This window comes from Chrysochloris asiatica, unplaced genomic scaffold, assembly GCF_000296735.1.
Source record: "Chrysochloris asiatica unplaced genomic scaffold, ChrAsi1.0 scaffold00038, whole genome shotgun sequence".
Lineage (NCBI taxonomy): Eukaryota > Metazoa > Chordata > Mammalia > Afrosoricida > Chrysochloridae > Chrysochloris > Chrysochloris asiatica.
This window is the reverse complement of record NW_006408556.1, coordinates 3,002,947-3,014,456: the sequence shown is the minus strand read 5'-3', so window position 1 is coordinate 3,014,456 and position 11,510 is coordinate 3,002,947. Positions and strand designations below refer to the sequence as shown.

General features: G+C 38.4%; 1 protein-coding gene and 1 pseudogene across 2 annotated transcripts in view; both read left to right on the top strand.

The window, feature by feature from the left end:
- Positions 1 to 11,510, top strand: part of LOC102814402 (chromosome unknown open reading frame, human C6orf106) — a 162,816-nt gene that overhangs the window by 100,821 nt on the left and 50,485 nt on the right. The window lies entirely within an intron of this gene.
- Positions 3,947 to 4,294, top strand: LOC102814011 (annotated as a pseudogene).

The following is an 11,510-nucleotide window of genomic DNA, read 5'->3' as shown; positions in this document are numbered from 1 at the left end:
ACTGTTAACTGATGGTACATGGAGGGGATTATAGTCATTGTAATGAAACAAGGTGTATGATTTATTGAATGTAAAACAGTTGATCTGCCCTGTAAACTTTCACTCAATCCACAATGAAAACCTTAAAAAAAAAAATATATATATATATGAATACCCCTTCCCAAAAAGTATGCAACTTGTGTTGTTGAATTGTGAGTCTCCATGACTTTGCTCTCTTGTCCTCTTTGACTGTGAATAGCACCCAGGCTCTGTGGAGCATTTTTTACAAATCATTCATAATACTCTAATAAAGAAATTAATCTCATTTTACAAACTACCATATTTCATTGAACCCAAGCTACTTAATTAGATTATTAAGCACAACTTGATATCAGGTATTTAAAATGACTGGTAGAAAGTGTGAGTTTGTTTTGTATAAAATTAAACTGTTGTTGTTAAGTGCCATCAATTCGGTTCCGACCCACGGTGACCCTGTATAGGGTTTCCGAGGAGTGGCTGGTGAGCTTGAACCCCCGACCTTGTAGTTCAAACTGACTTTGCAGTCCAGCGCATTAACCCACAGTGCCACACCAGGACTATGAACGCATTAAAAAACCACCAACAACAAAAACAATGGCCGTTATCAACCATGATCAGCTTTTGCCAGGTATTTTTGCTCTCAGTTTGCTAGTTCATTGAGTATAGATCAGTGGTAAGTTTCTGCAGAATAAGTTTCTTGGACAAAATCTTGACCAGGTATTGTTACCCCTTTGTACCTTATCTTTCATTTTTAACAGCATTTATTTTTATATATTTTAGATATTTGTTTTTTGTGAGGTGGTCTCAATTATAGTCTTCAGATGATATCTGGAAATAATTTTCTTATTTTTATAATATCACATATGTTGTTTCCACTAATTTATCTTCCTCCAAAAGAACTTTTTCTATATTCAGTCATTTACACAGTGTTTCTTTTTACTCTTTCTATTTTGGCTTGGTTGTGTTCTCTCAGTTTCTCAATAAGGGATGCTGTTGGCATGTTATGTGGGCAGTTTATTTTTCTGGGGAGCAGCATATTGTAAGGCTTCTGACATCATCCCACTAGATACTTGTTGCTTCACCTATTCACCAGCAACCCTCTCCCACACCACACAAATGATCATCTCCCTTGGTTGAGAACCGCTAAACATCTGATTTATTGGTAGTATCAAGTTTTCAAAAATTTAATTTTTTCTGACGTCAATTTCTCTTCCTCATACCCCCAAATAAATTTGTGTCTTAGATCAAAGCTAATAATGTTTATCCTAATACCTAATGTATGTAAGGCATTGTATTGGACTCTTTTGTGCATAAATTACCTCATGAGGGAAATAATTACCCGTATCTTCTAGATGAAGAACCTGTTGGATGAAGAGAAAATTAGTGAATGACTTGAGGTCTAGAAAAGTTATAAATTATCAGTTAATTATAGTTTTTAGTTATAAATTGAGAAAAGTACATTTATGATCTTTGTCATTATTTGGCCCTGACAACTATATCCAGCATGAAAACAATAGTGAGGTTGGTCCAGGATTGGGCAGTGTTTCGGTCTGCTGTGCATAATAAGGTCTTTATGAGTTGGTACCGACTCAGTGGCACTTAACAACAACAGCACTATATGGAGTTCACACAGGAAACTTTTAAAGTACTATAGTTACAGTTTTCATTCCCTGCATTAGACTTAGATATAATTGTGCTTTGAAATTTAAATAAGTAAATTGCTTAAGTTAGTTTTATGGTATATTGTTGCTGTTGTTACCGCTAGGTGCAGTTATAGAGTCAGTTCCAACTCATAGCAACTCCATGCTCAACATAAGGAAACGGTGCTCGGTTCTATGCCATCCTCACAATTGTTATGTTTTGAGTTCATTACTGGTGTCACTATGCCCATCCATCTTTTTTGCTGAACCCTCCACTTTGCCAAGCATAGTGGTCATCTCCAGGGATTGGTCCCTTTTGATAATATGTCTGAAGTATCACAGATGAAGTCTCAACATCCTGTCTTCTAAGGAGCATTCTGGCTTGTACTTCTTCCAACTCAGATTTTGTTTGTTCTCCTCTCAGTCCATGGTACTTTTAATATTCTTCTCCAACTCCATAACTCAAATATATCCATTCTTCTATGGTCTTCATTATTCATTGTCCAACTTTCTTATGTGTATAAGAAACTTTCACATGCACCTTTTTCCTCAAACTGACAATTTTACTCTTGAACACTTTAAAAAGTGGTCTTGTGCAGCAGATTTGCTTAGTGGAATATGTTTGATTTCTTGACTGCTGCTTCCGTAAGGCTTGATAGTGGGTTCAAACAAAATGAAGTCTTTGACAACTTCAATCTTTTCTCCATTTGTCTTGTTATTTATTGGTCCAGTGGTAAGGATTTTTTGTTTTCTTTGCATTGAGGTGCATTCCATCCTGGAGACTGTGGTTTTTGATCTTCACTTTTCTCTTCACTTTCAGCAAGAAAGGTTGTATCATCTCCATATCACAGGTTTTTAATGAAGCTTCCTCTAATCCTGATGCCACGTTCTTGTTCGTATAATCCAGAATCTCAGATTATTTGCTCAGCATGCAGATTGAGGAAGTATACTGAAAAAATATAGCCCTGGTGCACACCTTTACTAATTTTAAACCATTCAGTGTCCCCTTGCTCTGTTCGAACAACTGACTCTTATCTATCTACAAGTTCCTTAGGAGCACAGTTAAGTGCTCTGGAATTCCCATTCTTCGTTATGTTATCCATCACTTGTCTTGATCTACACAGTTGAAAGCCTTTACAGAGTCAATATAATACAAGTAAGTTATTTCTGGTATCCTCTGCTTTCAGTCCAAATCTGTCAGATGTCAGCAATGGTATCCCTACCTAGTTCCACATGCTCTTCTGACTCTGACTAGAATTTCTGGCAGTTTCTGTTGCTCTACTGTTGCAGCAATTTTTAAATTATTTTTAGCAAACTTTTACTTGCATGTGATGCTAATGATATTATTTGATAACTTCCACATTCTGTTCAGGATATGGATCTCGTCCAGTCATTTGGCCAGGTGGCTGTCTTTAAAAATTGCTTGCCATAGATGAGTGAGCGCCTCTAATTCTGTATCTGTTTGTTCAAAAATTTCAATTTATATTCTGCCAATTCCAGGAGTCTTGTTTTCACCAGTGCTTTCAGTGCAGCTTGGACTTCTTACTTCAGTACCATTGATTCTGGATCATATGCTACCTCTGGAAATGGTTGAACATCAACCATTTCTATTTGGTATAGTGACTCTGTGTATAGCTTCCTTCTTCTTTTGATGCTTTCTGCATCATGCTGTATTTTGCCTATGGAAACATTCAATGTTGCAAGTCGAGGCTTGAATTTTTTCTTCAGTTCTTTCAGCTTGAGAAATGCTCAGTGTGTTCTTCCCTTTTGGTTTTCTAACTCCATGTCTTTGCACATGTAATTATGATTCTTGACTTTGTGTTCTCGAGCTGCCCTTTGAAATTTTCTGTTATGCTCTTTTAGTTCCTCATGTCTTCCATTTGCTTTATTATCTCTGTGCTGGAGAGCAAGTTTCGGAGTCTCTTCTTCTAACATTCATTTTGGTCTTTTCTTTCTTTCCTGTTTTTTTTTTTTTTAATGACCTTTAGCTTTCTTCCTGTACATTATTCTTAATGACATCCTCTCTGATCTTCGGTCTTTACTTTCAGATGCATCAAATCTGTTTTTGAGATGGTCTCTAAATTCACAGTGGGATATGTTCAACAGTCATTTTTTGGCGCTTGTAGACTTCTTTTTCTTCATGCTGGAGGTTCTCACTTTCTATACCAAGAACTTTTGGAAGACAACTATGTTGTTTTATGTTGTTTAAAAAAGGTATTTGTACTCCCTCCCCGGCCATCTTGGCAGCTGCTCTTGGTTGGGGTCACTCCCACACCTAAGGCGGGAAGATGGTGGCCGCAAAGAAGACGAAAAAGTCTCTGGGGTCGATCAACTCGCGGCTCCAACTTGTTATGAAAAGTGGGAAATACGTGCTGGGTTACAAGCAGACTCTGAAGATGATCCGGCAAGGCAAAGCAAAGCTGGTCATCCTGGCCAACAACTGCCCAGCCTGAGAAAATCTGAGATCGAGTACTATGCCATGTTGGCCAAAACTGGTATCCATCACTACAATGGCAATAATATTGAACTGGGCACAGCGTGCGGGAAATACTACGGAGTGTGCACACTGGCTATCATTGATCCAGGTGATTCCTATTATCATTAGAAGCATGCCAGAACAAACTTGTGAAAAATAAATCGTGCATTTTTGTTCGTTAATAAAACTGGCCAAACCTTGTTTAAAAAAAAAAAAAAAGGTATTTGTAGTGAATAAGTGGTTGGTCTTGTGGAATTCTGTCATGTGATCTCCAGAACCACTGATCCCTCATCTTTGTTTCCAAACTTCACATTCCAATCTGCAGTAATTATCAATACATTTTGATTGCATGTTTGATTAATTTCACACTGAAGAAGTTGGTAGAATATTTCAATTTCATCATCACTGTCTTTAGTGACTTGTGTATAAATTTGAATAATAGTGGTATCAACTAATCTTGTAAGTATATGGATATTATCCTATCACAGACAGTGTTGTACTTCATGTTAGATCGTGAAATGTTCTTTTTAGTGATGTATGATACGTTATTACTCTTGAATTTGTCATTTCCAGCATAGTAAACTGTATGATTATCAGGTTCATAATGGCCAATGCCAGTTCATTTCAGCTTACTAATTAATGCCTAAGATTGTTGCACATTCCATTTCATATTTGACAGCTTCCAATTTTCCTAGGTTCACACTTTGCACATTCCATGTTCTGATTATTAATGGATGTTTGCAGCTGTTTCTCCTTATTTTAAGTTGTACCCCATCAGCAAATAGCTGTCCTGAAGGCATTACTCCATTCACATCATCATGGTCAACTCAAGTTTGAGAAGTCAACTCTTCCCCAGCAGTATTTTGGGTGCCTTCCAAACTGAGGGACTCATCTCCCAGCAGTGTATCTCACTATGTTCTGCAGTTATTCATAAGATTTTCAGTGGCGAAACATTTAGAAGTAGTCTTCCTCTCCTTCTTCATAGTCTGTCTTAGTTTGTAAGCTCTGCTGAAAACTGCCATCATGGGTGACCCTGCTGATATTTAATATACCAGTGGCATAGCTTCTAGCATCACAGCAACATGCAGGCCACCACAGTATGACAAACTGAAAGACTAATGGTGGTCGTCTATACTGCTTTTCTGCAATGTAATGGTAGGGCTTGATTAGGCAGGGTAACTCTTAAATAGCTGCTAAATGCTTACCAAGGAGATCCTACCTGCTAGGAGTTACATAATTGTTCTAAGACACACAACTCTGAACAAAGAATAAGCAACATGAGTAATTACCCCATTTTAGCTTGGATATCATTGTTAATAATGGGGCATTGGTGGTTCAGTGGTAGAATTGTTGAGTTCCATCTGGGAGGGTTCGGTTCAGCTCCTGGCCAGTACTCCTCGTGTACAGCTGTTATAAGCATGTAACTATGATGCTGAATAGGTTTTAGCAGAGCCTCCAGACAGTGGGATAGGAAGAAAGACCTGGCAGTCTACTTCAACCAGCCAGTGCAAACCCTGTGGATTACAACAGTCCAGTCTGCAGTCAGTCATGGAGATGGTGCAGGACCAGGCATTGACTCAATGGGGCTGACTCAATGACAGCACACAACAGTCAGTAGTGGCAGGCTTCTCCTCCTAGGAGAGTGCCCTCTTCCAAAATTCCACAGGAGAGATATACTGTACTCCATGATGTTTGTGGTTGTGATTGTGTGCTGTCGAGTCAATTCTGACTCATAGTGACAGCTGTAGGGATTCTGAGGATTAAAATCCTTTTGGGGAGCAAATAGCTTTATCTTTCTTCTATGGAACCAGCTGGAGGATTTGAACTGTTGACCATGGAATTAGTAGTAGCCCAACTGTTAACCCACCACTCTACCAGGCTCCTTGGACTATGATGACTCCTCTATAAGTCAAAAAAGACCTTGCAATGGAGTAAGCTAAGGTTATGGTACCTTAGTTATTTTGTGCAAATGGGGATTTGTCCCACTTGAAAGTAAATCTTCTTGTTAAATATATTACATGGGTCCTTAAAGGGACATTTTGCATGTAGGCAAAATATTTATACATTATTCATTTAGTCCCTCAGAGGTTAAGAATGAACCTTCCATTATGAAGCTAGCTCCCAAATCAAAATACTGCTCTGTATGTCCTACAAGTTAGGAAACTAGATGTGCACTATGCAAACCACACAGATTGTTTATGTGGGACTTTCCCCTCTTATTCCTCTCCTGTTTTCTCACTGACCATGTTATAAAAGAAACTCTGATTTCATACAAACTTCCTCTTAACTCTAGTGAAACTTTGACCCAAGTGTCTTATTTACGCTTTTTTCTGCCTGACATTTCTCCTAGTTCTTCCTGCCTTTTTGCCTATTGACCCCATCGTTAGAACATGTCTTTATCTTAGACTCAAAAGGCTACCTCATTTTCTTCTAGAATATACTCTATAAGATGTTTTCTGCATCAGTTCTAATAATCTAGAATTCTCCAATATTAGAAACATGAGTCGCCCTTGAAAACAACAGATTTCTTTTTATATAAGAAATGCTAACCTAAGCTGATTGTGACTTGTAGAGGAAGTGTTTTAGAGAAAGTTTGTATATTAAGTTTATGAATAGCTGGTAGTCTATTTCACTTTCAGAGAATAAAGTCGGTCAGAGGTTGTACTGCCACCAGGTGGTGGTGATTGTTGGTGGTCATATCTAGATAGTTCCACATTAGTAGTCAGAGGCAACCTGAAATGGCTGTGTACTTCAGATTAACCTCTATAATGCACATATATAAGTCCTGAACCTCTGTGGAGCCTAGAAAAATAAATCAGATAAAGCAGATCTTTCTGTAAAGTTTAGAGATTAGCAAGGTATTTGTATGTCCACGTTTTAATTGCTTTATCATTCAGCTGTGGATGGTGTTAGTGTGGATACTGTTTTTAGTTTATCACTCCTTAAACACCCCCTCCTTAAAAAAAAAAAAAAAAAGTATTTAAGATTAGGATTTTGTAATACAGCAGACGTGTAATTTGAAAGCAGTACCTTTTTCTTACCGTAGCCAGAGCTCTTCTGTTAACAGAAATTACTTTGGTCTAGAATGTTGGGTTCCAAGAATTCTGGATTAAAGGAATTGATACTTCTGTTTGTAAAAAATATGAGTCCTGGAGGCACTTAAAACACTTACCTACTAACCAGAAGGTCAGCTATCCAAACCCACCAACTGTTCTGTGAGAGAAAGATGCGGCAGTTTGCTTTTCATAAACATTGTTGTTATTAAGTGCCATCAAGTCAATTCTACTCATAGTGACCCTGTATAGGGTTTCTGAGGAGCAGCTGATGAGTTTGAGCTGCAGGCCTTGTGGTTGGCAGTCCGGTGCTTACCCTACAGCATCACACCATTTCTACTTTGTAAGGAATTGTTGTGAAGTGCCGTCGAGTCGGTTCCGACCCATAGCGACCCTGTATAGGGTTTCCAAGGAGCAGCTAGTGAACTTTAACCGCTGACCTTGCAGTTCAAACAGCTTTGCAGTCTGGTGCATTAACCCACAGTGCCACACTGTAAGGAGTTGTTGTTGTTAAGTGCTGTTGAGTCGATTCCGACCTATAGCAACCCTGTATAGGGTTTCCAAGGAGCAGCTGGTGAGCTTGAACCATTGATCTTGCAGTTCAAATGGCTTTGCAGTCTGGCGCATTAACCCACAGCACCACACCAAGACTAGGTTGTATAAGTTGGAATCAACTCTAGAGCAACAAGTTTGCTTTTTTTATGTTGTTTTGGTGTTTTAAATTTTAAACTAAGTATAATTCTTTATTAAAATATTAGTAAGCTATCCAATTGATTTTTAACAAAATGCCTAGGTATGTTACATGGAGGAGCTCTGGTAGCGTAGTGGTTACTAATCGGGCTGTGAACCGCAAGGTCAGCTGTTTGAAACTACCAGCTGTTCCTCAGGAGAAAGATGAGGCTTTCTGCTCCCATAAAGATTTACAGCCTCGGAAACCCTGTACAGGGTCGCTATGAGTCAGAACCGACTCCACGGCATGTAACAACAACAACAACAACAATGTTACATGGGGAAGAGATAGTCTCTTTAACATCTGGTGCTGGCAGAACTGGAAAGTGATATGCAAAAGATTGAAGCAAGACCTTTACCTCACTCCCTATACAAAAACCCAACTTAACATGGATTAAAGACTTAAATGTGAATCTCAAAATTATGAAAGTCATCAATGAAAAAATAGGGACAAATGTGAGGGCTCTAATACAGGGAATACACAGACTACCAAACATTTTGATAAGTATACAAACAAAACTAGATAAAATAGATGAGTGGGACGTACTAAAAACTAAAAACATTATGTGCATCAAAGGACTTCATGGAAAGAGTAAAGAGGAATTCCACAGAATGGGAAAAAAGCTTTTGCAATGACACATCAGACAAGGGACTCATTTTTAAAATATGTAGGAAACTATAACACCTCTACAAGAAAAGGACAAATAACCAAATTTTAAAAATGGGTGCAGGACAGGAATAGACACTTCACCAAGGGAGAGATCAGGGCAGCCAACAAACATAATGAAGAAATGTTCACAATTGCTACCCATTAGAGAGATGCAAATCAAAACAACAATGAGATATCATCTCACACCAGCAATAACAGCAAAGATCAAAGAAGTAGAGGACAATAAATGCTGGCGAAGAAGTGGAGAGACTGGGACCCTCCTACATTGTTGGTGGGATTGCAGAATGGTCCAAGCACTCTGGAAAGCCATATGGCTTTCAACCTTCCTCAGAAGGTTGAAAATAGAAATACCTTATGATCCAGCAATTCCTCTACTTGGTATTTACCCACAAGAAATACGAACTATAACACGTAGATATATGCACACCAATGTTCATAGCAGCACTAATTACAATAGCAAAACTATGGAGACAGCCTAAGTGCCCATCAATTGAAGATTGGATAAACAAACTGTGGTACATACACACAATGGAATATTAGCTACCTTGAAGAATAACAAGGAGGCGGCAAGCCACCGCATAACTTGGATGAACCTTGAAGACGTTATGTTGACTGAAATTAGTCACAAAAGGAGAAATACTGCATAGGACCAGTACTGTAAAAGACTTTTAAAAAAAAAAAAGAGCCCATACTAAAAGGCTGGTAGTTTCAAACTGCTGACCCTGAGGTTAGCAACCCTATTCGTAACCACTATGCTACCAGAGCTCCTTAGGGATTAAGGGGTTTGTTGTTGTGAGGTGTCGTCGAGTCAGTTCCGACCCATAGCGACCCTGTAGAGTTTCCGAGGAGCAGCTGGTGAGCTTGAAGTGCTGACCTTGCAGTTCAAACGGCTTTGCAGTCTGGCGCATTAACCCACAGTACCACACCAGGATTCCAGGGGTTAAGGGGTAGGTATCAGTTTTTTTGGCTTTTTCTCGTGCTCATTCTAAGAGCTGCTCATCTCTTTTCTTTACCTTCAGAATTTAGCCACTAAAAGATAGATGGGTCAGAAGATGTACAATCCTAAATGTATGACCCTCCTCTCGCCACAACGTCATTGCAGTTGTTTTTACCCTTCTCTTGAACAAGAGAGGAACTTCCCAGATGCCATTTAGAGTCTGAGAATTGATTATAAATTGTGTATGAATCAGTAAGGGCTATAGTTCTGCAGCTGGAACAAGTTAAAAAATGTGTTAGTCTTATAAAGAATATATAGCTTTATCGAGGAGCTCTGGTAGCATAGTGGTTGCAAGTCTGGTTGCTAATCTCACAGCCAGCAGTTCAAAACTACCAAAGGTTCCATGGGAGAAAGGTGAGAATTTCTGCTCCAGTAAAGCTTTACAGCCTCAGAAACCCTGTTAAGGGTAGCTATGAGTCGGAACCAACTCCACAACACATCACCACCACCATTACTATAGCTCTGTCAGAACTTACAAATAGAAAATGTACTTTTACACATAGAATTTATAACATTTCCTTAATTTCACAGCAATTTTAATTAAGCATTGTTGGCTTAATGATAACTTTTCTTATAGGAGGAAGAGATAGAGTATGTTGAATGAACATGTTGATTATGCAGTGCATCCTAATTTTATAAGTAGGGAAAAATTGTTTATAATTGAGGAAATATGTCCTTTTGTTTTTCCTTCACAAAAAAATGTGTACATGCTGTAATAAACAATTCTTAGAAGGTTTTGATGGGGACTTTTAGTAAGTAACATTGTATACACTTGTCACTACTGGATCATTTTTTTTTTTTTTTTTTAGTTTTTATTGTGAATTGAGTGGTAGTTTACATGGGGGAACATCAGTTTTACACTCATCCTGTTGTATTTGTTTCATTGCAATGATTACAATCATATTCGTTTCATTGCAATGATTACAATCCCCTGCAAGCTTCATCATTCAACATTATTTGCTTCTATTCAGTTGTTTTTTTTTTGGATGTGCACCAAAATGCTCAGGTATATGCAGTCATTCAAACAGCCGAAGGGCACACCCTGCAAGCCTGTTCCCTGGCCACCAGCACATCCCCTCTACTCCTTGAGTGTAGTGTCATCAGCTGCTCCTTCTCTCCATGTTATCATCTCTGCCTCCATCTCTGTCGTCATCACTTCTCTGAGTAGGGTCCCACACTCTGCTCCTGCTCTTCTCCCTCTGCTCCAGGACTGTAAGATCGACCATTCACCCCTTTTTGCTACAAAACTGCTACCTTTACAGTTGTGACAATCACAATTAGTCATGATAAACAATTACTCACTATGGAATCATGAGAGTCTTGTCCCCATGTCCTTTCACCAGACCTGTCTAGACAGAATGAAAACCAGTCGTTGGGGATTCTACCGTCTCCCACACACTCTGAATCTAAACTCCCTCTTGAAAACTTGTAAGCCAGTCTCTTCATGCCTTTTCAGTCTCTCCTCCCCACTCCCCGCCCCCCATTTTAGGTAGCCAATGTCTAAGTTGCCCATTGGAACATATCTTTTATAAATAGAAAGCAAATATTATAGAAATTTACTCCTGAAAGAAGGAAATATTTCATTGTCTTGCATTCAAATCATTGTAAATACACAATTTATCGTATGTGATAATAGGTACTGAAAAATGCGATTATTATTTTTAAAAAATAATCATTGGTATCTAAAGTAATTGATGTGTATGGGACTTTTAAGCTTTATGTGATGTCTTAGTGTTTCTGATGCAGTTTATATTTCTTAATTAGTGCTTAGACTGTAGCCGTAATTTTTAATATTTATTTTATTTTTTTCTTTAAGTTTTTATTGTGGATTCAGTGAAAGTTTACAGGACAGATCATCAGTTTTACATTCAACAAATCTTACAGCTTGTTTCATCATAGTGATTACATTCGCCTCCATGTACAATCA